This window comes from Castor canadensis, chromosome 4 (assembly GCF_047511655.1).
Source record: "Castor canadensis chromosome 4, mCasCan1.hap1v2, whole genome shotgun sequence".
NCBI lineage: Eukaryota > Metazoa > Chordata > Mammalia > Rodentia > Castoridae > Castor > Castor canadensis.
This window is the reverse complement of record NC_133389.1, coordinates 50,555,596-50,583,285: the sequence shown is the minus strand read 5'-3', so window position 1 is coordinate 50,583,285 and position 27,690 is coordinate 50,555,596. Positions and strand designations below refer to the sequence as shown.

General features: G+C 37.9%; 1 protein-coding gene and 1 pseudogene across 6 annotated transcripts in view; one reads left to right on the top strand and one right to left on the bottom strand.

Annotated features, from left to right (window-relative positions):
• Nucleotides 1-24,712, bottom strand: part of Greb1l (GREB1 like retinoic acid receptor coactivator) — a 257,622-nt gene extending 232,910 nt beyond the window's left edge. For 3 of the 6 annotated variants that reach the window (XM_020186390.2, XM_074070137.1, XM_074070134.1), the window contains exons 1-2: nt 24,578-24,712; nt 9,090-9,212 (exon numbers count right to left, since the gene is read on the bottom strand). The gene's annotated coding sequence lies outside the window, so the exon portion shown is untranslated. Of the gene's footprint in view, nt 1-9,089; nt 9,213-23,888; nt 24,511-24,577 lie in introns of those variants that run through there. The other 3 variants (XM_074070135.1, XM_074070136.1, XM_074070133.1) reach the window with 2 other exon arrangements.
• Nucleotides 254-829, top strand: LOC109701027 (large ribosomal subunit protein eL19-like; annotated as a pseudogene).
• Nucleotides 24,713-27,690: the final 2,978 nt, after the last annotated feature.

Genomic DNA, 27,690 nt, shown 5'->3' with positions numbered 1-27,690 from the left:
GGGGGGCTTGCTCAAGTGGTACAGTGCTTGCCTAGCAAACTTGACTCCCTAGGTTCAAACCCCAGTTACAGTGTCAAAGCAGGGAGCACTCAAAGTCTACAAACACACAAAATGCACACTAGTTCTTAGGATAAATAAAACTTATTTTTTGCCCTAGAGTATCACATAATTCCCTACTTGGAATATTACAGAAATTTCAAATGTCTACATTTTGATTAAAAAAAATCTTTCTTTTAAGCACTAAGGCCCCAGCATGAGTAACGTCAGACTTCAGAAGATGCTAACCTCCAGGGAGCTCCCCTGTAGTAAAAAGAAGGTCTGGATGGACCCTAATGAGACCAAAGAAACTGCCTGTGCCAACTCCTGACAGCAGATCTGCAAGATGATCAAAGATGATCTGACTATCTACAGGCCTGGGACTGTCCATTCCCAGGCTCCATGCCAGAAAAACACTGTGGCTTTCTAGAAGGACAGGGATGTGTGCACAAATAAGCGAAAGGATACTGCCAAAGCTTAAATGCCTGAGAAGGGAACCTGGATGAGGAGGATGGAAATGCTGCACCAGCTGCTTACACAGTACCACTCTAAGAAGACTGAATACCACATGTATCACAGCCTACAGGCCAAGGGGAACATGTTTCAAAACAAGAAAATTCTCATGGAACACATCCACAAACTGAGGGCCAACAAGCCATACAAGAAGCTCCAGGCTGTCTAAGTTCACAGATCTGAAAATAAGGAAGCATGCATACTCCATGAAGAGAGGCTGTAGGTCAGGAAGGAAGACAGTATTGAGATTTAGTCCAGAGAGGAAGAGTTCAAGAAATAATCTCCCCGTTATATATACATAGTGGCCTTGGCAATTATATAGATCAATCATTAAATAAAACATCCAATCACTCAATGTTGAACATATTATCACGAGTAAATAATTACTGCCTACCAAAACAAAGAAAACCTGCTAAATCAAAGGCATATACAATATGCCATAGGATGCCAACAAATTCACTAAATTTCAAACTCCATAAATGTAAGTACTATATTGGTTAATAACAACAAAGACAGTGATACTATATTGGAGGGCAATTTGCCAGAACACCATTCCGGAACTCCTCTTCAGAACTAAACAGACAAAACAGTGTGCAGGGATTTAAATTAATGTCAATCACGTTATAATAAAACACACATCCCATAGAGATGAAATATAAAGTCTGAATCAGATAAGAAAAGTATTTTTATATTTCCTATATCAGATATTACCTTGTCATTGTAAACAATTCTCTCCTACTTAAACTGCATTTGGTGGGAGTTCATCTAACAGAAATCCGCTCACCTTTGTTTGGTTGGAAAAGGGAGCATCCAAGGGTGATCTGGGCCCAACGGTACAGCAATGTGGATGTGGCCATCCACAGTTCTAATTTCAAAACTGTGACTCATTCACCTACACTTCTATCTAAATGTTTCCCCATCATCTCAACCTTAACCTAAAATCAAATGTGTTACCTGTCTCCCCAAAACACCTACTTGTCTTCCCTGTTTCTGTTAAAAGTAACGCCTGTCTCCCAGGCAATTGGGCTTGAAAACTTGAAGTAGTCAGTATCTTATTCCACTCCCTTCACTCCAAATTCAATCAGCAGTCACCTACCTATTTTTATTTTTGAGTCTCTTTTTTCTCTTTTATTTCCAATACTAACATTCAGGTTCAGGTCCATGTTACCCTGAGCTCCTATTTATGCAATAGCTTAGAGTCACTTTCTAAAACACAATATTTTCATGTTCCCACTCAGAAACTTTCAGTGGGCCCTTGTTACTGACTAAATGTAAGCTGAATCTGAGAGCCTAGAATTCTCCTACATCATAATATGGTCTCAGTCTAACAGCTTACTTCCTATCCACCTCTTATTGCCTCTACTTCTATAATGCTCTCCCCACTGTCCTTATATCATTAACTTTCAGTTTTCCACAATGACAAACTGCTTTCCTTACTTCTTCCCTATTCAATTCTTCAAGGCTTAAGTGCATTCCTCTCAAACCAAGTTTTCTTTTTTTGGCAGTGCTGGGGTTTGAACTCAGGGCCTTGCGCTTGCTTGGTAGGGGCTCCACCACTTGAGCCATGCCCCCAGCCCTCCAAGCCAAGTTTTCTTAGACTTCACCCTTTGCTTAATTCACAGTACTTACTGCCATCTACTTGACTAACTCAGCAACTTTTTGGATATATCTTTGTAATATCACTCATTTTGTCTTACCGAATTTTCCACATTTACTGTAACGGTATACATTTGACCACACACTTTAGCTTCCCAACTAAAATATAAGTCTATTATTCTTTTTTTCCCTGTCCTAATAGTGCTTATAACTTAGTAAGCTCTTAAATATATCACAGAATTTGAGAGGGGAACCTTTGACATCATCTATTGCCAGTTTCTACCTAGGGTAGGAATCCCTGCAACACTCCTCACAACCCATCCTCCAGTCTCTATTGAACACTGTAATGACACTTCTTAGCTATATCACAGGATACCACTATTAAAGAAAACTAGGAAACAGAAAGGTTTTTATCAATCTCCAAACATGGACAAATGAAAATGCAAAAAAAAAAAAAAAACAATATGTTCACGTTTCCTTATGTACAGGCACAAAAAGAATATCTCAGGAAGAATAAACAGAAGCTTGAGTTATCTCTGGTAAGGAGATTTGGATGGCTGCAAGACAAGGGTAGAAGAATTAATTTTCATTATTAAACTCTGGTATATTTAATAATAAGCAAAATATGTTTTAAGATCATTCTTGTTATGTTTAAATCTTCTGTGAAATTTTCATCTTGATCCTATTTGTGATCTCCACAGCTGCCCAGAGTAACTCAATTATGTGGCTTAATTAGTTAACATTTTAAGGAATGGCTATGAAGAATCATGTAAATATGCACATACAACAGAGGCCTAAAAGCAATGTGTTTGGACTGACATAGCTCAGTGGTAGAGCACTTGCCTAGCATACGTGAGGCCCTGATCTTGACCTCCAGCACTATGGAGGAAAAAAAGTAATGGATTCTTTCAAGTGAGTTAAAAATTTACTTCAATATGCTTAAATGATCCTTTTTTATATAGGTACGCTATTTCTAAATCAGTTGTCTTAATGTTCTCCATAGGCTTTATGTTCTGTTTTTATTACTGCCAGTATAAGACATTTGTTGCCTAAAGTATTATATATGTTATCTCTGATTCTACATGAGCAGCTTTGTGATGCTCTTGACATCTTTAGTGCCCTCTTATTACACAAAGATGGAAAGCATATTCAGTAGCTTTGAGGATATATTAACACTTTTCAGAATTATGCATAATCCCTAAATTACAAAACAGCCTTGGGAACAATGGCCTTCTCTAAATATGATGAAAAACTTATTGGATCGATAAACGTATCACCATCACCATTATAAACAGGCACTTATATTAGGAATCAAATGACCTATGCTTTAATACTGGCCCTTTAAGTATCTCTGGGCTCCAATTTCTCCTCGCCAATAAAATATGCATGGGTATTGGACAATTTTGAAAGCCCTTCCTAATCTAGCATTCTATCTGCTTATGATCTCCTTGCCCTAGAAGGTACTCAGGTATTACAGTACACAGAAGTAGGATTTATAATTTACTACTCACCTTCTTCCTTGTCCTAGGGTCATGACAAGGTTTTCTTAATGCTTGAATCATTTCTGGCTCTAGGCATTCCCTTATCTTTTATCAACACTGAACAACTTGTACAGAAATCTTCACAAGCCTGTTTGTGTTTTCAAATGTAACCAGCCTCTTCAACTGAACTGTAAGATGCTGACATCATGAAATGTGTCCCTACACTCTTCTGAATTTGTAGAAATATAGAGGACTTTAAGCAATAATGACCATGATCACCAGCTAGTGTACACCACAACTTATAATTGGCCCTGAAAGCCCCAGCAAAATTCAGCTCGATGACATAGCTCTTCCTTCATATCTACTAGGCACAAAGCAAGGTGCCAGGAGCTGGGAAATACTCTGTCCTTTCCTACCCAGTACAAAGAGGAGGAATATAAAAGACTTATGAGTAAAAGGCCTGCTTTGGATAACACTGTGTTCACCAAACACCTGTCTGCCCCTATCAATTCTACCACAATTATCAGATTCCAATCTGGCATATGGGAAACTTCCCGTAACTCATACATTTAATTTTAGTTCTTGATAAAATCAGAACCAATTGAATCATAGGGCAAAACCCCCTGAAGTACAGGTTGCTAATGTGATCCTTTTATAATGTACTCCCATATCTGTACTGGGAATACTAGGACATCTCACTTTGTCCTTCTGTTATGCCTCAGTTTCTCAGTTGCTATGGAGAGTCATGATTTCCACATTCATGTCTTTATCTATTAGGCTCAGGGAGCCATGTCCACTTTTCCAGACACAGTAGTATTCTGGTCTCCTGGCAAAAAAAAGGGGGGAGGAGTGGGAGGCTTATCTTAAATCTTTGTCATTTCTACTATTCCTGAAGGGCAGAAGCAATAGCAAAATAAAAAGCCTGCAAATACTTTCCCTTATCATCCTTTATGACTGGATAGTACAATAAGGCAGTCAAGCAAGTGCTTCTTGTAGTCATTTCTTGTACCAACAAGTCTTTCCTGGGCCTCCACATCTGTGCTGAGATTTGAAGAATCCAAAATCAGTAAAGACATTGTTCTTCCTCTCTGGAGCCTCATGATTTAATGGGAGATGGGGTTTACCCTGAACCCAATAGAAAACAGCTAAGTGCCAAATTATCTGACATTGAAAATAAGAGAAGAAATCAACTACATAATCTTAGAACTACAGGAAATCTAGAGGACCTCCAACCCAACCTTTCCCCCAAGGAGAAATCTTCTAACATACTTGTCAGAGTCATTAACCTTCTAAATGAATGTGGAACTCACATCTCACAAGCAGTCTATTTAAATTTTCAAATTGCTACAACACTATCCTGATTTGAAACCAAAACTCTCACCTATTATTCTATACAACCGTGACTTTCAAAACTTTATTTTTTTAAAGCAGTGCAATGTGTATTTTTTTAAAAATTTAAGGCACAACCCAATATAGAGAGCAATTAAAAGTGGAACTCTTCTTTTGGCTGCTGCAGGGGACCACCAGTTCCCTCTTCTTCGCTACCCCTCTGAAGCCCAAGGCTCATCTCGAAATCCCTGCAGTTTAGAAGAGCACAATCTGAAAAACACTGATTTAAAGATAATTAGAATAAATCTAATTTCAGCTGCAAATGTCAGCCCTTGAAGACAGTTGTCTTGTTTCTTTCAAAATCTTACCTGGATTAAATTTGCCCTATTTCAAGTGATCTATTACCTTTACATTATTTTCCCTTCATATCTCCCTCATCCTAAGCATTCTCTTTCCAAAAAAATGTCAAAACTGTATCTGAACAATTCTTTAACTGTGACCAGTGGAGGATACAGCCTCTCTAACTATCTGGACACCAGAGCCACTTGAAAAGGGCTTAGTAAATGAAGAAGGACCCGAGGTGGACCTTTAGAGGCACAGGATTTAGATAGGTGGAGAAGAGAGAAGACAAAATTTCAGTCTGGAAATAATAAGAACAAAAGTAAAGAAATTAAAACAAGGCCCTCCTGACACACTTCAGTCACTTCTCTTCTAAATCCTTATGGGTTCTTTTCCATTTAGCCAGCTGCTCTCTCACTCATTTACTTCTCAGAACAAAATTAAGCCAAGATCTTATCTCCATGAATGTAGGCTTTTATTGTGTTGGGACCAAATTAGTGATGTGATCTGATCAGTACTAAACTAGGTCATTTCAATATTCTAGTCGTTGCCACAGGGGAAAGAGTACTTGATGAAGATGTTTGATAAGTCTGTGAAAAAACTGTTATCTTCTAATGAGTCAACATCTTGACAATAAGATTGGTATTGAAGCATATCCCTGGGGATTTGCCAATTTAAAGCCAATCCAAAGAACACCTTGTCTGCACAAAATTATCCTTTCATTATTACTTATCAAACCACAAGTAATATGTGCCCCAAATGGACTACAAAAACAACAGCATTTCCTTATAGATGAATGTTAATCCACCAAGGCAACACATCCTGTGAAAACAAATATTAAAAAACCAAGTTTTTTCAGTAAATATATTCACCACAATCTATTTTATCATTTACAGATAAGAATGCAAACACATCACTCTTCATATAGTTTTTAATTTAAGAAGAAAGTTTTTAAAGACAGTATTTCACTACAAACCTTTTCCTCTTTATTTGAATATTTACTAAGTCATATAGGAATAGGAATTTCACATACACAGCACTCTCAAACTTGAGGAAACTGATCTTGTCCTAATTTTTAATATGTGTTATGAATCTAAGGATTTCAAGACATTAAAAAAAACTGTCTTACTAGCATTCAAAGTAATTGATTCAGACATTTTATTTCCATTATTTTCTCTTTTTCCTTCATCTCAAAAGGAGATAATCTGAATTGCTCTAATCTGAAAAACAACAATAAGTGTAGCAAATACTTGACAATGAAGATGAAAAGCCTCTAAAAATCTGTTACCTTAGTAACAGCAAGAATGTGGAAGAATAAGAATACACTGTCAGGACATCATTTCAGATTCCACAGATTTGAAGCCTAAATACAGTCAGCTTTCATTAGCTTTTTGTTTTTCCCAGCAGGTCCTTGGACTTTGAAACAAAACCTGAATGACAGCTATGAGCAATTCCAGCCTGGCTCCTGATTAGCTATGCCAAACAAAACAACTCTCTGCAGTGTAAACTTTCCAGGCATCTGCAACCAAGCCTCTGTAGAGACTATAATTCCTCAGTGAGGTTTGAAGGTTGGGGGGTAAAGGGTGACTAGGGGGGAGGGGGAAAAACGGATAAGACCTTCCCCTCCACCTCGAACAAGTTCCCTGAACTAGTCTCTGATTAAAGCAGGAGAGAAAATAAAGCAGAACTTGTCTTCATGTTGATAGAGTTTTTAAACTCTGCTTTATTTTACTGTTTAACCAGTTCTCTAAATATGGATATTTGATTCCAGTTAACATTCATGACATCTGCATATCCAAACTACCCATGCATTTAAACCAAGCAAACAATTCTGAGGCCTTAATTAGTATCAGTTAGAGCAAGTAATTGACTAAAGATATCCAAAAGAGAAAGGGAGCAACCAATGAATGGACAGTGCCCCAAATGGATGTAAACTAAGATTTTGTGCCATTTCTTTTTGCTCACTTTTGCTAGACATGGACCTAAAATTAATCACACCAAAGACACTCAACTGTGCCATGTGGTCCCATCTGCTTATATAATTGGATCCCTGAGGAACTATTAAGTTTTCATATGAGCAGGCTCCTTGATTCTACCTAAAGAGTATACACCTTTACTTACACAAAAAATTAGAGATTAGCTCTCAAAGCAGTCCATTCTGATCAGCTGCTTGATTTTAAAGTTATAAGTTGTTTTAGAAAAAGTTGCAGAAAAATTCAGCACTGGAGAGTTAAGTGGCAATTCTGCTATCATAAGAGACAAGAGTTAAACTAAAAGGTTGACTTAAAATCTGCCCTCAGTCCTCTTATAACTTCAGAAGTAAAATATATATATATATATATATATATATATATAATTTTTATATTTCTTGGCCACATAGCAAGATGAGCGCACTGACGTTTTAGCTCTTATCTTCTGAAAAGTGGCATTTAACTATACTCTGATCTCTACTACTTCTGAGATAACCTACAAAAACTGATGGCTGACTTACTAGGACTGCTAGGCAAACAAGATTCCCTACTTCTAGTCAATAACCAGTTTTTTAACAGAGTCATGATGACTGGGTAGCATTTCAGGTAAGGAAAAGAGCTCTATCTTCCTAAAATGTAATTTGCAGATATATGTCAACAGAAAACTTAGTTCACCAGCCACGTCATAAAAGTCTTATTTAGATTTAGAACATAAAGTTTAAAAAACACAAGAAAAGATTCTGCATAAAGGCTTGGTGAAAATCACAATGGGCCATATTAATTTGGAAACTTAAATGACAAAGAAAATTTCAATGTTTAAGGCAAGTAATACCAAGTTAGAAAACTGCATTCCCAATTATTTTTATTTGATGTGTTGTTTGTAAAAAAATACCACTCTAGGACCTCAAAACTATTTCTGTAATTGATGAAGACAAGGATAGTGACTTCAAAACAATAAAAAGCCCTTTAATATGAGTCAATGCTTGTGATCCCCAATCAAACCTGCTGATTCAGCACAAAGTCATCAACAGAATTCTTATCTGTAAAAGGAACAATCCATTGTCTGGCTGAAACAAAGGGCAGTGCACAGGAAATCAGCCAAATCTGGGCCAGATGGTCACTGATTCAAGTTTCATTCCCCCCATCCCCCACTTGCCCTGGCACTCCAAAAATAGATTTGGATAGCATTTTCAGTTACCAGGTAATAACCCTGAGTGTGAGGTATAAAGTTTTTACAATTATCTATGCCCCCTCACCTCAATACCATCTAACTTGTTAAAACAGATGCTCTTGTGAAACGTAAATTGAGGAAAGTGCTATGCAATAGTTATTGAAAACTATTAGTTTCAAAGGCTCATAGTGAGACTTTAATAGCTCACTATGTGTTTCTTAGGCATGGCATGAAGTTTTACCAGGAGGAATGATTTTAAAATATTCATGCTAATTTATTCTCATCTATTGTTTTTTTCAAACCATGACACAAAATAGAAATATGCCCAGAGAAAGTATAACACAGTCATTTTTCTGCAGGTTGTTATCACTAGGCCATCACCTTGAAAAGGGGTTCATAGTTTATAAACCAGAAACACTTTTTACAACTACCTATGACAAGTTATCAACAAAAATAATTGAAATAAATGTTAACACTAATTTCCAAATTGTATTAAGAAACATAAAAATTTTGTTTCAAAATGTGTGTTTTAGACTCACTAGGCCTTGTTCCAAATGATGAAGTGGGACATTGTCAAAAAATAAAAGCAACTGTTTGAGAAAGTAAAGGTGTTACCACAGCACAGTATTTTTACAAAGTATTCACAAACTGTACCTGGGATGAGAGAAACTCTTCCACACAAGTCTTCTGCAAGGTCTGTCATTCAAATAGAGAAAAACTGGTTTTTAAGAGTTCTCTTTCTCCAAGCCTCAGGAGTTTAGAGGGAGCAGAGAAAAGCTGGGGAAGGAGCAAAAAAGAGATTTGTGTTTGAGGTGAGAACTACACCTAAGCATGGTACTAATATTCCTCTTCTCAAGGAAAACACCTCAACATATTCCACTGCTAAAAATATACATTTCATACCTCTGGTTACCGTAAAACACAGTTTTAAATTCAAAAGGGCAACTATTAATTAGAGCAAAACATGCAGAATTATGTCAAATCTGCAAGTGTTCAATGAAAACTTGTATATTAAAGAGTGGCATAAATAAAAATTCAAAACTTCTCAAAAATGTTCAAAAAACACTCCTTCACTCTCCTAACTGTAAAAAAAAAAAGAAAGATAAGAATAAACAAAGACCTTTTCTTTAAAGGGAACCCTTGACTGCATAGGAGTTGCTTAGAAAATATTTACATTTATGTGGCTTAAGTAAACTTTATCAACCAATAAATAGCAATCCCTTTAATAAACTTTATAATCCTTTTTATAATTACTTTGGAAATTCAGTGCAGTACATTTTATTGGCATGCTACAGTGTCACTCTTCCAAAATTTACATATAGAAAGGTTAGAATAGATCAAAGAGGTTTTTGTTCTATTTGTTTGTTTGTTGTTTTAACATGAGATAATCACAGGCTAGTGGCTGCAATGACCAAAAACAAAAATGACTTTCAAATATGCAATCAACCCTAACTCTCAGAAATGGCCTGTGTTATTGTAGGGAAGTAGAAAAGGCTGTTTAAGGCAACAGAAGGTAACTTTCCTGCAGAGGACATTCATGGTAGGTAGCTTACACAATGCCAAAGTGACTACAAAATGAAGAAAAACACAGAGCTTCGAATCTTGACCCTTCTGTTTTAAGAGTGATAAGTAGAAACTACCTAAAAAACTGGCCCTCGAAAATTGTTCCTGGGAGTTGATTTATAATTGTAATATCAGGCTAAGTTTTAATTAGCAATTAAAAAATATAATCTAAATATAATACAGTGTATAGATTTGTGTGTGTGTCACATATATGTCAGTGTACATGCTAACTTCAAGAGCTGGTTTTTTTGTTCGTTTGTTTAACATCTCAGAGTTAATTATTTTAAATGAGTTTTTATAACCTGACTTCTGCTTAAAAACACTACCACTTTCCTTTACAGAACACTATAATACTCAGCATCATACTGGCAATTGTTTAACTATTGTTATAGTACTTTTACAGCATATAGGTTAATTTTCTTTTTTAAAAAACTACTGAAGAGAGAAAACTTACAATCCACTAAGAACCTTTAAAATAAGGCAGTTGAGTATTAGCTGTTTAATAATTTTTTTTTCTTTAGCGTAAAATAGGGATTTCGGTATTTGCAGGGGTGAGGGGGGGAGAAGAAAATGACTATTCACATTAAAATTCTCTACCTTCTGAGATCATCTTTAGGGTAGCTAAGATAAATTTACATTTAAATGAAACACACACAAAGACAGCTGGACTATCATAACCATCCCATACTCATTAATGTTTTCAGAGATCTGAATCTCTAGTTCTTAGGAGAAAAAAAATTGTGACCACATAATCACTTTTAATCAGGTAACTTGATTCACCATTTCAATAGAATTTAAGAATTAAGGGGAAGGTATCTCTAAGCAGCTAAGTCAAAATAGAATTCTATTCATAAAAGTCAACTCAAAACAGACCTCCCATGCATGCAAGTTTCTGGAAATCCAGGTTTTACTAAATAAATACTATAAATGACTACATATTGAGCTGGAACTTAGCAGACTAATTTATGATCTTTTTCTTCAGTGTATCCTAATATAAAGAACTAACAGAGTTTAAAGTAAAACACAATTACATTAAGTGTTGGGGATCTAATTATCCTTTATATCTTTTTCTTTCTTTCCTTATCTTTTCTTTCTTTCCTTCCCTCTTTCCTTAACCTCTCCTTCTTTGGTGGTCCACAAATGTAGTAGAAAATTTAGTTTTATTCAATTAAAAGAAAATTTGTAAAAAGATAACATACCTATAACAAATATGGCATTAATTTCACCTTATTTTTTAATTACTGTACATAATGAGAAACATACCAAGGGCCAAGTTAAAGAGCATAAAGTTTTCACTGATGAAAAATTGCCAAGAATCCAAATTTTTAAAAAATTATAAGATTTATGCTTTAAAACTTTATTAAAAAATTAATTATCTACATGAATCAGTAGAATAGCAATGTATTAAGTAATCTCCTGTAATTGTAAATGTGCTTTAAATATAGTCATTCACTTTCTAAATGATAATTTTGCATGCTTTAAATTTACTACATAAGAGTATCACAAAAGGAACACATTTATTAAAATTAGTTTCTTCTCTATAAGACAGAAAATGTATATGAGTTGAATGGTGGTCAAATTCACATCCCCCTCCCCTCAAAACATGCATGCTACAATGTTGGTGTTATTCATAGATACCTTAACATCCATGAAGTGTTGCTATGGTCATACAAGATTTCCTTAACAACACCGGCACTGTTTCAGATTTTACATTCGATGCCTCAAGAATAAGTTTAAAACATCTTTCAGTTTAAAAAAAAATGAAATCAACATTAAAACTCCATTAAGTATCAGTTCAATTAAATTCTTTGAGGGTTTTGGTATTGAGGAAAAGAACAAATAATGTTTTTATATATTATGGTATATTAGTTTTTTACTACATTAGCAATGGTTTGAGGAACATGGTTTGAATAAAATTAAATCTGAATCTACAAAACCACAGCCACATTGCTGTGTTTTAACTAGATTATAGTTTTCCCCAAGGAAAGAGAGAGCTCTTTATTTTCCTTCCTCTTTCTCCATAATATCCATTCCAATTACAGGTGCCTAATAAAGACTTACTAGCTTACTTTTATTATTAATGCCCTATACAATAGAGAATTCTCTTATCCCCACTGGATATGAATCGCTTGCTCAGTAGGAAACTCATGAAGAGAAAAATTATTTTTAAGGAAGTGATAAACATATTTCAGAAAATAATTACTTTTTATCCAAATGAAAATCAAAACACAATATGATATCATAATTAACTGTTACCAATTATTATTTCAAAGCCTTAAAACATCAGTACAGGTTAAACACACAGCTTAATCGGAGAAAGAATTATGGCACCTGTTTGCAATATATGAACTTTAGCTTCCTGAGAGTAAAAACCATACAAGACATCTGATAATCTTCCAAGTAACAATACCTAAAATAAGCCAACACTGTTTTGATTTGGGAAGTTTTATGACTTAAAATTAACATGAATTACAACATTTATACAATGTAAGAAATATGTCACATTTTGCAAAACATTTTTGTCCAGACTCTATTTCATGGCTCTAATCCACTATGCACTGTTATCCTGGAAATATATGGCCTCAGTTATTTTTTTAAACTAACTATTTATTGGCAAATGTAAAGCCCCAACTTTCCTTCTCCTCAGCCACAGACCTGTTTTGGATTTATTTCTCATTATTACCATCCTTTATTCAAAAGATAATGCTAGTAACCTACCTTCTGAAGGGCATGGGCCTTGCCTTGGTATTTCCAGCAGAGATGATAAGCTTATGTTATTCCATCTACCCTCACTTCCCTCTGTGCTCTTATAGTTAGTGGCTTAGATATGAAAAAAGCTTTGTCCAGGTCAGGAGGGAATATAAAAACTCTGGCGTAACAGTAACAGGCTCCTACGGGCATCACTTACTCACTCATTAATAAAAGTTTATCAAAGATAACTATGTGCTCGCAGGTAAGAGTAGTGAGCAAAAGGGTCAGAGTACCTCCAGTCCTGAGCTTTGGTTCAAGCTTGGGGAATAAACCGAAGTGTGATTCCCATTGGAATCTTCCTCACTAGCTATAACACAGCATTCTATAGTCTGTTTCCCAAAGTGAAGGCACTATGTGCTCTCCTAGGGGTCTGAAGCATTAATTAATTAATTAATTAATACGCCCCTGAGCACCTCCCTACACCTCCTTGAGCAAGAGCAGCGTTTGCCACAAGTTATTTTTTTCTGGATAATTTATAACATTTTAAGATACAATTCCTGATATCCGTATCTCACAGTCTAGTAGAATTGTAAAACACAGATCCAAGAGTATGATGGGAAAGAACAACGGCTTTGAAATCAGCTAGTCTTAGGTATGAATTCCAACTTCACACTTCCTACTTAAGGACTCCTGTGAAATTTACTTAAACCTTTCTGAGCCTTCATTTTCTTCACTGTGAAAGTGAAAATAATGATGTCTACTTTGCAGGCCTGTTGTGAGGGTTAGAAATGTGTGTGCAATGCGTGAAGTAGTACAGATTAACTTTTATTAATTATATTATCAAACTAAATGATTAATTCCTGCTATAAATTGAATTATTAACTAGTAGGAGAGCAGTAAGCAGAGAAAAGTATATGGGTCGTAAAGACCTTTTGGCTTTTTTTTAAATTAAAGACTGTGTTTTGTGTGTATGCACACACATATACACAAACATACATATGACATACACACATCCTTACTTTGAAATTCCAGATATGCAAGTATGCCATGTATTATCCTGTTTGATCACAGATCCTGCTCTGGAGGCAGAAGCTAAGATAACACACCACTTGCTCGGGGTCTTTACGATGGCATAAAACCTCAAACATTTAGAATATGTGAAATACCATAACCCAGACACTACACTTCTAGATTCCAAGAGGGCCTCAGATGGTCCATTCAATACCTACCCATATCAAACAACTCCAATACAACTTTTGATCAAGAATACTGTAAAAACACCATACTTAGAATGTGATTTTCTCCATTTATATGAATATGGGAGAAAAAGGTTGGTTTCACATGGTCTAATTTTCCTAGAAAAGTAAGAGCTCAGTAACATTAATTGGGAAGCAAAACACTCAGCACTAATTGCTAGTCTGTGATAAATTCTGAGACCCATCATTCAATTCAACAAGTCCAATGAGAAAAAAGAACATTTCTGGAAGGTCAATTTTGTACCAGGTATCATGCTTGGTGAGTCAATCCACTATCTCAGAAATGTGACTATTCTGGAATCAAAGTAGGTGTCGGTTGTCTTAGAGTCAAAAACTATCAAAAGTTTCAGAGGTGGTGGGGGAATAGTTTAGTGGTAGACTGCTTACCTAGCATGCAAAAGGGCCTGGGTTCAATTTCTAGCACCACATACACAAAAATGTTTGAGGAAAATAGAGACTTTGTTTCTTAAATAATAGATTGCATTGACTTTATATTATAAGGTATAAACTCCTCAGCAAATGCAGTAGCATGTTTCACATCCATCGACAGAAGGATATAGTGTGAACTCATGCATAACACATTCCTCACACTGGTCCAAAGTGAGAATGCTGAGGCTCACACCTACAATATTACTACCTACTTGATCGTTTACTATACTCCAACCAGTGAAGATGCAGACCTAGCTATTCTCTAATGTGCAGGGACCTTAGCCTCTTGCTCCAGCAATTCTCAGACCATTATTAAATCATCAGAGTAGAGCATAGATTAGCTAACTAGGATTATGTAATCAGGAGACAAACCTGGTTCATGTGGGGAATGCACTTGAAAAAGAAAATTTCTCTGTCAACTACACCTTTAGAAGTTTGACTGGTTTTTGTTCCACAAGAGAATCAAGGACTCAGAGCACTTTTGAAAAAATACTGAAAGTCTAAACCTTATAGGGAACAGCCTACCATCATCCATTTTCTACTTTCAATATTGCAAACTACTGAAAAACTATTAAGATTTTTTTCAAAGAAGTACCAACTAAATATGAGATCCCAGACTGGCAACTGTGAAGAATATATTGATCAATACATGGTGCCAAATGTTATGGTAGATATTTCTGTATTCGTAATTTCGGAAAAATACATAAGATAATATGCCATAATACTTTTTCTTAAGGGGCCTATACTCTAATATTTAGGAAAATACTTCATGAATCCATTAGAGGATTTAAACATCTATAAGGAAATCTTAAGGCCAGGCACAGTGATGCACCCCTGTAAAACTCACTACTCTGGAAGTGGAGATTGGGAAGATCACAATTAAAGGCTAGCTCGAGCAAAAAAGTTAGCAAGACCCCACCTCAACCACTAAGACAGGCATGATGGCATATCTGTGATCCCAGCTACATGGGAGGCAGAAGTAGGAGGATCACAGTACAAGGCCAGCCTGGGCAAAAAGAGAGACCTTATCTAAAACATAACTTAAAAAGTAGAAAAGGTTGGAGGTATGGCTCAAGAAGCAGAGTGCTTGTCTAGCAAGCCCAAGGCTCTTAGTTCAAATTCCAGAATTGCCCCCTCTCCAAAAAGTATCTTATTCCACAAAACAAATAAAAAAGGGTAGTATAAAACAATTTTGGGCTGAGGATATAGCTCAGCTGTAGAGCACTTACCTAGCGTGCTCACGGCCCTGGGTTTAATCTCTAGCAAGATAATAAAAACCATTATAAGAATTTTACTCAGGGCTGGAGGTGTGGCTCAAGCAGTAAAACACCTGCTTTGCAAGCGAGAAACCCTGAGTTCAAAACCCAGTAACACCAAAAAAAAAAAAAAAAAAGTTCCAGAAACACAATCCAAAAAAGAATAAAAGTCAATCTTCCTCAACTTCTCTGAGCAAATGAAAAACCCTGGGAAATAATTTTGATTACAGCTTTAATATAACTCTGTCTTCTCTGATTCATGGTCTCATTATGCAACCCAGGCTGGCCTCAAAGTCAAAATCCTGGAGGATTATGATTCCTGAGTCCTTTGGATTACAGGCCTGTGCCACCATGCCCAGCTAAATACAGCTTTTAAAACAAAAGTTTCTGCTAGACTTTTCAGTAAATAAACAAGTTCCGACATCTTCATATGGATTATTGTTCTGTATTAATATCAAGTAGGCATCAAGGGATGGTTTATTACTATTTGTAACATATTTCTAACAAAACCAAGCATTTCTCATATTTATTGACTATTTGGAATTGTGCCTCTGTGAACAGTTAATCATGTTGTTTGAAAATATTTTAAAATTATGTTTTCTAAAATACTTTATTACTGCTTTTAAGAATTCCTTATGTACCAGAGAAGGTAATCTTTATCTGCATATGGAGAAATTTTTCTCAATCTGTGGTCTTTAATGGTTATTTTGCTTTACAAAAATATTTCAAATCATGCAATTAGACTTGTCTATCTTTAATATATAATACTAGTTTTTTGCTGAGTTTAAATAATTCCCCTTCAGAGAAGTAATGGCTGTTTAATTATGGAGTATATACATTATGGAATATTATATACTCATTAAAAAGAATAAATAAGAGCTATACTAGTTAACTTAGAGTTATATCCCTTGTTTTATTAAGCATTAAGTGACAAAAAAAGATTATATATGTACATATATAAAATATGAAAGTACACAAAAATATTGAAAATATACAATATATAAGGTCACATGATTAAGGAAAATGCTGTAATAGCATAAACAGAACCGGAATTTTGGTGATGAGAAAAGGAAGGATAAAAGAGGAAGACAGCTCCCTGAATTTTTAAAAAAGAAATGACTATAGGTTTTTAAAAAAAACTTTATATAAAATTACTTTGTGGTGAATACGCACACTGTACATATATATATATACATATATATGCATAGAGATATAAAAAATAGTGGTCACCAAAATGTTAATGGTATTTCCTTTAATTAGGAATTAATTAGATTTCAAGAAAGAAGGGAAAAAAGAAAGAAAAAGAAAAAAATTAAATAGGTTTAAATTCATCCTTTAAAAACAAAACAGAACACATTTGAAAGGGGAGATGTCAGAACCCTCAAATGAACAGTTGCACCCATTCTCTGGTGTGGGTACAAATGATGGTTATAGCTTTTCGATTCCCCAAATACCCAACAAAGACGTATACTTAAACTCACTGTAAAGTAGTGTCCATTTAATTGGTTTTAAAATACAGAAGAAAAAAAAAAAAACAGGAAATAAATGATGCATTATCCTAACTACATCTTCTCTCACATGGTGACAACTTTTAGCTTATCTGTTTTATGAAAACTAAATTTCAGAATGATGAATTCGAGGAGTGGTTTCATGACTTGTGTCCATAAAAACCACTTGAGAATATTGTTAAAAGGCACCATTGTGGGTCCCACCCCAGAAATTCTTATTTAATAGCTCTAGTAGCCTATAACCTGTATTTAACAAGCACCTCAGGCAAATGTGGCAGGTGTTGACAAATTATCCTGAAAAACATTGAATTTGGGACTGTTTGACCCTTTACAAAGTGATTAGCCAAAGAATTTAAGGAGAGCAAAGAACTTTTAAGTAAAAAGATCTAGATTGCCTTTCTGAGTTAATCCCCCACTGATTCCCTTGCTTGCCTCTTTCCTCCAGCTCACTAGCCTTCTGGTCACCCTTCTAACAGCCCCTCATCCACTATTTCCCCATGGCTCGGTCCTTCACCTCCTTCAGGTCTTCACTCAGGTGCCATTTCTCACTGACACCTTGTAGAGAATCACAACCCCCACCTCACTTTCTAATTCCTCTGTCTGCTTCATTTTCCTTTCTAGTAGTTCACAATCTAAAAGACTGCCTTAAAGACAACATACTTTATTCATTTTCCTTGCTTGTTTTGCTTATTCCATGAAGACAGGACTGTTTGTCACTTCACTGTGGCATCCCTGCACTTAGAATGGAGCCTGGACAGAATTCAGAGATATTTAACTTGATCAAGGTAAAACAAATGCAGCTTGAGGGATTTAGTACAGGAGGCAAAAACCTGCTGGTACGTGATATTATAATACAGACTGATAATACAATTTCAAAATACAGATTCCTGGACCCTGCTAGATATTCTGATTCAGTAGACCTGCAGGGGTGATGGGGACAGACTGTGAATTTCTAATGAGAACCCAGCTGATACCTATGAACTCATTTTTTAGTGAAAGTCAATCTACTCTATTCCTCAAGAAGAGAAGCACAGATGCTGAAAAGGGAAAGTTCTGTCATAGGTGTACATTTTTCAGAAGAGAACAATTAGTCCCCTAACCTCTTGTATCTATGCTATCTACCTAAATAACTAAACCAATTCTACAATAGGGATATTTTCACTTAACATTTACCATTATTTTCACAGACATTTAGTGCAGAATGATTTTTAACATGATATCAAATACTGTTTCTAAATTTTTCACTCTTACAAATAACTACGTCAGGTGATATTTTTGCACATGCCTTTGTACATTAAGCTAATCACTTCTAATTAATTTCTAGAGGAGAAACTTCTGCATCAAAGAGTTTACATTGTTCAATAGAACTTTCTCCAGTGATAAAGAGAACATTTTTTTTTTGGCAGTCCTGGGGTTTGAACTCAGGGCCTCCAATTAGCTAGGCAGGTCCTCTGCCATTTGAGCCACGCCCCTAGCATGCCCAGTGATGAAAATGGTCTATATCTCTACACAGTCCAACACAGCCACTAGCCACAGGCAACTACTGAGCACCTGAAATGTGGCTACAACAACCAAGAAACTGAATCTTGAGTTGTAGATAATGTCAATTAATTAACATTTAAATAGCTACCTGTGGCTAAAGGCTACCATACTGGACAAGGAGGTCTTACTAAAGACCTTGCTCTCCAGAAAATCTGTAATTATTTGCCTCCACGCTAAGTATATGAAAATAGCCACTTCTTTATTCAATTGCCAACACTGTATTTTATCTATCTATTGAATCTTTATAATCTGCAAGTTGAAAAACGTCTTAGTATAATATGTATTTCTTTGATAGTTAATTTTGAAAGTGGTTATTTCTTCTGTTATCACACTCATTCAACTGCAACTATTTCCACCCATATTACCTTTAGTTCAGAGGTCAGAAATTATCTGGTTTCCCAGTTTGTCTTGTTGGGTCCATTTGTGTTCTTTAAAATTCATTGCAGACATGTGAATTTATTTATTATGTCAGCTTCACCTCACATGGTGTAGCAACAGAGCCTACACTTCCAAAAGGGAAAACTCAGAGGAGCCTTCCTGATTCTGCTACCTGCAGACTTTCTAGCCTATCAGAACTTATTACCAAGGCAAAACAATAAGGGTTATTATTTTACAGAAGCCCTGCTCCATCATTCAAATTACTGCTTGGCCCATCCAGGCACCTGAATTTATTATTCCTGCATGAAGTTTTGAGAGATGAAAAGCCAAATAGTGACTAGTAATAGTAGCTGAGTTTCACTCCATGTTTAGCACACAAAAGTGATTTTATGGTATTTCTGGATTATTTTACGACAAATATTTAGTAGTAGGAAAACACTTTTTTAGTGGTTGTTGAAGCTTCTTACTTCCTAGAATAGTCATTCAGCATCATTAGGGTTGTTAAAATGCAGATTAGTAATCCCTCTCTCCAGAGTCTAGCTCAATAGATTAGAGTGCACCCTAAGAATCCGTACCTAACCTCAAGCTCAAAGTGCAACTTCACATTGAGCTGAGGTTTCCTCAAAGGTATGGACACTCCTAGAAGGATAGTGACAATATGTAATTTTCACAACACAGCACAAATTTGTGGGCTTTTTCCCCCCTAAAACAAACCCACATTTATTATTTCATTTTATCTTTACAACAGTTCTAGGCAGAAGGTTGGTAATTAGAACAGGAATTGTCAATCCCATTTTACAGAGCAAAAGCAAGGCACAAAAATCAAGAAACTCCTCTGAGCACACAAGTTAGAAGAACCAGAACCACCAAGTTTCCTAACTGCTAATCTTGGTAAGCAATATAGACAAACAGCAATACAGGACACAATTGAACCTGGCTTCTGCAGACTGGTACCATAAAAATAGAACCATGCCCAGGAACAGAAAAGACAACACAAGATATGGTTCACTGCAACAAACATTTACCAAGTACTGATTATGCGTTAATCTCTTGCTAATCTCTAGAGACTGTTAAAGATATTCATAGAGCATAGGAGAAAAATAAAAATAAAATCTGAAACCACATTCTTGAAAAGGTAGTGAGTTTTCTGTATATTTTGTCCTATATAGATAAAATAAAAGCAAATACACTGAGGAATGGGTGGCAGGGGTAAACAGAGTTGGGTAGAAGAGAAGTCACTGCAGGACTTCACATCTGGACTTGGGGGCGTGGCTATCACCAGTCAGTCAAGAATGGGAAGCAAGGAAGAGTACACAATAGAGCCCTCCTAGGGCTCAACAGCACAAAGAGCTGCTGTTATCCATGTTGGGTGTGTGTTTACCAAAAATATCAGGGCTGCTAGAACTCCAGAACTTACAAGGGCATGCTTTTGTGTAGTCTAAACTACGCTGACTGCATAAGAACTCAAAGCAGAGAGCATAACTTCATGATCCATTTGTAGCTAAAAGATAACCTGATTGGAGATCATCAATTCTCTGATTTTTCTCCAAGTTTTGAGAAGCATTCTTCATAAAAAGTCCATCAAATTGTGATCACAATCGTACTATATAATTATAAAACACCTCTTAAAGGAAAAGAGAAGATTGTATTTTCATTTAAATAGGATTTACATATGATATTATTAATTTTCATAGCAACTTTTCTAATATTTAAAATAATAATAGCTAATAGACATTACCTCAAACTGAAAGTACAAAAAATCAACAATTAATGTGAAAAAAGCCTATTGAAAAATTTAATATACTCATTAGTGTTGTAACAGACCTCCCTATATGTTCATTTTATAGTCTAGCTCAACAATCACTGAAACAATCAAGTTTCCACAACTCTTCTTAGAAAACTATAGCAACACTATTAAGAAAACGATTCCTCACTGTGCACAAAACCAAAGAAATGCAAATCAAGGCAAATTAGTAACGATTTAACTTTCAAATTATAAAAAATGTGGAGGTTCCCTAATAAAAATAAGGTACCATTTATATGTTTTCACATGTTAATTGCTTTTTATCTTAACTATGTAGAAGGCAATAACTATAAAACCTATTGTACAGATTATAAAGCTGAAATTCTAAAAAAATAAAGTTACTTGCCCAATATTGCCAATAAGTGATAGAGCTAGGTTTGAACTCAAAACCTCCAAATTTATAACCACCACCACCACCCCCATTTGCAACTATACTCTCCTACCTCTCAGGGAAACAATCCTAAAGATGTTGAGAAGAAGAAAAAAAGACAAAGGAAGAGAAAAAGGAAAAGAGAAGGAGGAGGAGAAATAAAAAGTTACATTCATAAGGATAATCATTATTTTAATTACTGGAAAATCCCAAATAGGAAGTGTTAAGTTACAGGACCTCCATTGCATATAGTATTATAAAATTATTATAAATAATAAGTGTTCATGAAGTATTATGGTAAAATATTAAAAAATAAAATATGTGATAACACAATATGATAAAATGGATCTGCAATGTAAGACATCTAGAAAAATAAACATATAACAATGTTGGGAAGGGAGCTAGAAAAATTAACTATTTCCATTTTAGAAGAATTTTACTTTTTTTGTTTTTGTCAGTAAATCAAGATTACTCTGAGTACATTCACAAATGTATTCTTCAAATTTATATTCTTAGCATCCCAATTTCTTAACACTTCACTATAATTTATATTACAGATCTCCATTTTAATATCAATGATTTTTGCAGTCATCACTTAGTGTACTTTTGATCCCTTAATTGAGATCCTACACAGTGACCAAAATTAGCGAATTCTTTTTACTTTCACAACTTTGCAGTCATTCCCCAATTCCTGCACCCACCCAGGAATCACCAGCTCAGAATTTGTAAGTGTTTTAAAGATTAGGAAAGTTTCCTATTAAGAACATGATTTATAAATGAAGATTTACAAAGTAACTAAAATATCTTAGATGTAAGAGATATTCACAATCTGAACATTTGAGAATTACTAATTAAATTATGTCAACATTCTTTGAAGTAGGTAAATGAACTTTACTTCCTCCCCTTTACCAAAAAGAAAAGTTTAAGAGATTGCTAAGAGAAATTTCCCTAAAAATAGCGCCTTAAACTGTAAAGAGAATTCACTCTCCTTAGTCATACAAGGTGAAACGTAGAGGCCCATTCAGCCCAGGGGCTGTCCTCTACAACAATATAAACACATTTTGTGGGAAAGTCAAATAGATGTTCTCCAATGAGATCAAACTCATAAGAACAGAAATGTACTTTAAACATCTCCAACCTCCTCTTCATGAAGAGCTCTCTTCAGAGCTTTTTGTCACCCCACTGGGTGACCCACCTAGGTTATTCTTAGCCAGGCCTAGGACACCTATAGAACTATTTTAATCATAAAACTTGAGAGTTAAAAAGACCCTTAAAAATCATGTAGCTCAATTCCTTTATTTAACTGAGAGTGAAGGGAAACAAAAGCACTTCCAAGAAAGTTACTTCATGTGGCTAATTTAAGGCAAACCTAGGCCTGGAGCTAAGAAATGTGACCAGATGTCTTAAACTTGGCCTTCATATTTCTCCTGACTTCTGTAATTTTTGTCTGATGTCACGTCAATGGGAGTACACATATCCTTTCAATGTTTTCAGATATACACTGTAGTGGACAGAGGAAACTATAGTTTCCTCATTCAGTACTTCATATAGCTCCAAGATGAAGGAATAATTCAACAAAGGTTATAAAACCCTGGTGTAAAGAAACCCGTGTGGGGAAGGAGGGATAATAGTTTTATGGTTCTGCTTCCACTGAACACTAGTTCTAAGATTTTTAGCACTCACTCTAAGCCAAATAAAGGATTCTAAGTGTCATCATAAGTAGACATCAAGTTACTAGTAATCGCCACTAACATACAGGCCAGTCTTTACTTGTATTACTTCATTTCATCCTTGATTTCCACAATCTATTTCCATTAATAGAAGTTTATGGAAAGATATACATAGAAAAAATTTACAACTGTGGTTGCCTCAGGGAAGAGAAGTAGAGCGTGGGGTATGGGTGGGAAAGAGAGAGCTTAATTTGCACTTCATTGTTTGAAAATTTTTATAACCTACTTGTATAGATTTTTTCCATTAATTTGAATTTTTCCTTTTTAAATACATACGTATATGCACGTAATTTCATTACCATTTTCAACGCAACAACTTTCAATTTTTTGTTTTAAACAAGTTTTTAGTATTGCAACTTCATAAAAATCTCGTAAGTTTTCAGAAAGAAAAAGAACCAGCACAGTCACAAAACGCAAAATTCCAGAATTTGAACTATAAGAATACGAGCAAAGGAGTGAAGTTTTAAATGGGGGCATTTAGTTTTAAAATACTTCGAAAAGATAAAGCTTTTCCCCATATTTAAAAGACTAGGTTTTAAAATGGGATTTGAATAGGGTTTCTTATCTCAAGGGGAGTTGGGGAGCAACCTCATGGTAGGAAAAGGAGTCATTAAAGTTTGACCTGCAGGTTCTCAGCCTGGGACGGGGCCTGTGGTGGGGTGGACAAGGTCCTCGTAATCGTCACGTTCATAGAAGAAAGGAGCATGATTGAGGAGTTTCCTCCAGGATCCGTCCACCTCCGTTGGAGGCAGCAGCTGTTCGTGCAGATGAATCATGTTGCTTGGGCTGGGGTTAGCTGAGAACCCCAAGCACTGAATCTATTCAAATAATTTCCTTTTAATGAAGCCTGGCAGAGGGACTACGGGAATCGATTTACTTTAACAAACCGCCGATCATCACCCTGGCCCGGCTACAGCACACCTCACCTTGCTGTCTACTTATGTCAGGGTCAGCTGTCAACGCAACCCTTTGTGTCTCATTCACAACGAGAGTGGTCCTCAGCCACTCCGAAAAGAAGACACGCGCGCGCGCCCGTGACGAAGTGACATCTGGCGTGGAGGCAAGAAACCCACGGACATAAGCAAACGACCGGCCACCTCTGGACGCTCCCAACTTTCGCAGGCTAAGCTCTACCCATCCTCTGCCCGGCGGTCACCTCCGCGTCTGCCGTCACACGGGCTCCGGAGACCCTCGGGGCCCCGCTGGACTCCCGGCACTGGCCGGGGCGCGTCCCCTCGCCGCCTCCGCCTGGGCGCTCATCCCACGCTCGGGCTGCCTCGCTCCCGCCACAAAGGCAGAGGGTAGAGCCCGGGGTGACAGGCCTCTGGCCTCCGAGCGCCGACAGCACGGGCTGACGCCAGTCGCCCGAGAAAACACGGGTGCGAGTTTCGGGCTGGCACACGCGCCTGCCCTCGTCCCGCACACGGACTCGCCCACATCCACGCTCCGCCTTTCTGTTCCTCCCAAAAAAGTCAGCCGCAGCGCTTCCCGGAGCAGGCAGGGTGTCCAGCCCGCCAAAGGGCAGCTCCTGCCGGGCAGGGGCGTGCGCTCCACCGGGCTCGCGCCCTCCCGCCTCCCCGCGCCCGAGTCCGTCCCCCCACCCCCAGCCACTCACCTGGTCCTGGCGGGGCGCGAGGGCAGAGGACCAGGGGGTGGCCCTCGCCTCGGCCGGGCTGGTCTCCCCACCCCCAGTCCCGCTCCCAGCGCTGCGCTGGCTCGGCCGCCTCCTCCGAGGTGCTAGCGCCGCCGGCGGCTGGCGTCTCTGTGGCAGGCGCGCGGGCCGCGCGCTCAGTTCCCCGGGGCGGAGCGAGGCGGCGGCCGCCGCGGCCGGAGGCGGATTCCTCAGGTGCTGCCCCTCCCGCTCGCCCAGAGCCTCCGCGGCGAGGGACGACCCCCGCCTCCCCCTCCCGCCCCGCCTCGCCTCGCCTCGCCTCGCCTCGCCTCGCGGCCTCCAGCGGCGGGCGCCCGCCCGCGGTCGGCCTTTCGGTCTCCCTCGCCTGCCCCTCCGCGAGGGTAGTGGGCGCCCAGCTCCCTACGCACCCTTCCATGACCGTTCTCCTCTCGGCACTGTGGTCACCCCTGTGTCTTCACGCCTCCATTTCCAAACCCTTGCGCGTAGAGGATGTATGAGGCCATGCGGGGAGTGGAGCGAGGTGGGGGAGCGCAGAGGGGTTTCTGAAAGGGATATCCCACCACCATCACCACCACCCCCCCTAAGGCTGCGGACGCGCGCAGCCAAGAAGAAAAAGTATTTTCTCGCCGAGGCCATTCACAGAGCGCTCTCGCCTCACTGCGCGATTGCTTTCTCTGTCACTGGACGGCGGCTAAAGAAACCCAAGCGTGAACTCAGCCTGGGCAATGGGGGGTCAAAAACCCTTGGCCTTTTGCATGAAGAGGGTAGAACGGGGGCAGGGCGCGGACAAAACCAAACAACCCCGGGAGCTCCGGCCCGAGCAGACTTCTGCACCTCCGGGATGGGCGCGCCCTCGGGCTCCCGGACCCTGGCCCCGCGTCCAGCCCGCGCCCCCGGACGCCGCTGCTCGCCTCGCCTCGCCTCACCAGGGCTGTGTGGGGCCTCTGCCGACCACAGACAGCCGCGATCAGGGACAGCCGGCCACTTCCAGGGACCCTGGGCCTCGACGGGCACCACAGGGACGCTGTAGCCCAATAGTGACAGATGTCGCTCCACTTCTCACAACTGACGGCCTTTGTTATGAGTGATGTGGCTCTATTTTCTTAAACTGTAATTGTTGCCAGATGGACGACTACACCTCCTGGAAGAGGACGCTCCATGCTGAATGAGGTGAAAGCGTCTAGGTCCAGCAAAGTTGATACATTTTTAAGTGCCTTCCAGAGCAGTATAACCCCAGGGGAGGCTGCCACGGTGCCCAGTCCCAGGTGGGCTGGTACCATCGTCAATTAAACTAGCTCACGTATGATCTCTAAGTCAGTACTTTTGTTTGCTTGTTTTTTTTTTTTACTTCCCCCCCCACCCTTTTTTTTTTTTTTTAACTTTTGGTCAATGCAGAAGGAATTGCCTGGGAATCTGGAATCACCATAAAACTACTCAAGGCATAGTTTACTTGTAACTAGCAAAAGTAAGATTTGTTTGTGGTTTGAATTGTCTTCATGCCCAGGAAAGACATACTCAATTGACATATTTTTTAAAATCATTTGTTCTTGTGGAGTTAAGGAGCTGAAATATTTCTGTTGTTTTACAATTGAATCCCTACTGTCTTTGCCTTTTATTTTTATTTTTGGTGGTGGTACTGGGGCTTGAACTCAGGGATTCACGCTTGCTAGGCTGGCACTCTACCACCTGAGCCACTCTGCCAGTCCTTTTTTTGTGTTGGGTGTTTCTAAGATAGGATCTCAGAAACTATTTGCGCAGGCTGGCTTTGAACCCCAATCCTCTTGATCTCTGCCTCCTGAGTAGATAGTTTACAGGCATGGCTCTCTGCTTGCTTTTAAAACACATAGAAACTGCAGGAAACATGGTTTTCAATCAATCGCCCCTATATTCCTACAGTTTTGGGTCTTGCACACAATACAGGCTTAGCAAATAAAACCATTTAAAAAAATAACCACAACATTGAAAAGTACAGATGATTATCAGTTTAACTCACTATATAAAACAGGGATCCAATGTCAGTTGGCAAACTAATCATGAGAATTGGCCATAAATGTGGAAAAGGTAGTAAGTAGAAACCTGAGATTCCAAGTTCATCTCATATAAACCAAGCTCACAAGAAGTTAAAGAAAAAAGAGAAGTTAAAACAGATGAGAAGCTTTGAAAAATTCAGTCCTTTCTGAGCTCTGTGAAGTTGGGGGACAGGAACACCTTCTCCATTTTAGAGATAAGGAAACTAAACAATGAGCAATCTTAAGGCCAAACCACAGTGCAGCTTTCTCCCAATTTAGTTCAAGGATCATTTATTGAGTGCCAAGTCTAGTGACTCTGTGAATGTCATGGCAAATGTGGCACAGTAGTTCAAAGGCCTTAGTCTAATATTACAGGATTCTGGCATTCATTCTTCATTCATTCAACAAATATTGATTGAGCACTGTGAGCCAGATGTCTTTATCCACCAGTCGTATTGGTGATTCATTAGTAAACAAGAAAAGTTCCCAACAAGGTTAAAAGTTAAGTGATAGTAATCTATTGACATTCTGGTAGACTGAAAACCGTGCAATGTCACCATTATTAGATAACACACTCCATTGGACTCAACTTGTGTACATGTCTTGTCTCCTCTTTTGAGGATTATGTATCTTTACTTATACCCAGCAGACTTCTGTGATTATAAAATGTGATAGGGATAAGCACTGTGGACATAGGCACCATAGTTTTGACTCCTGGCTGTAAGACTTACTGATTATGTAACCCTAACCAAGTTACTTGATTCCATTTCAGCATCCCTATTTGTAAAATAATGTCGTAATAGTACATTCTTCAGGGAGTGGATTGAAACAGTGTATTAGTGCCTGGAACATTATTAAATGTTAACTGCTATTACTGTTAATAATAAAATATACAATAATACAAAAATTTCACGCTCCTTTATATTAATGATTTCCAAAGGCTTCTACATAGATAAAGTTCAGCCAGGTGCTGGTGGCTCACACCTGTAATCCTAGCTACTCAGGAGGCAGAGATCAGGAGGACTGGGATTTGAAGCCAGCCCAGGCAAATAGTTTGAGAGACCCTATCTCAAAAAACCCTTTCCA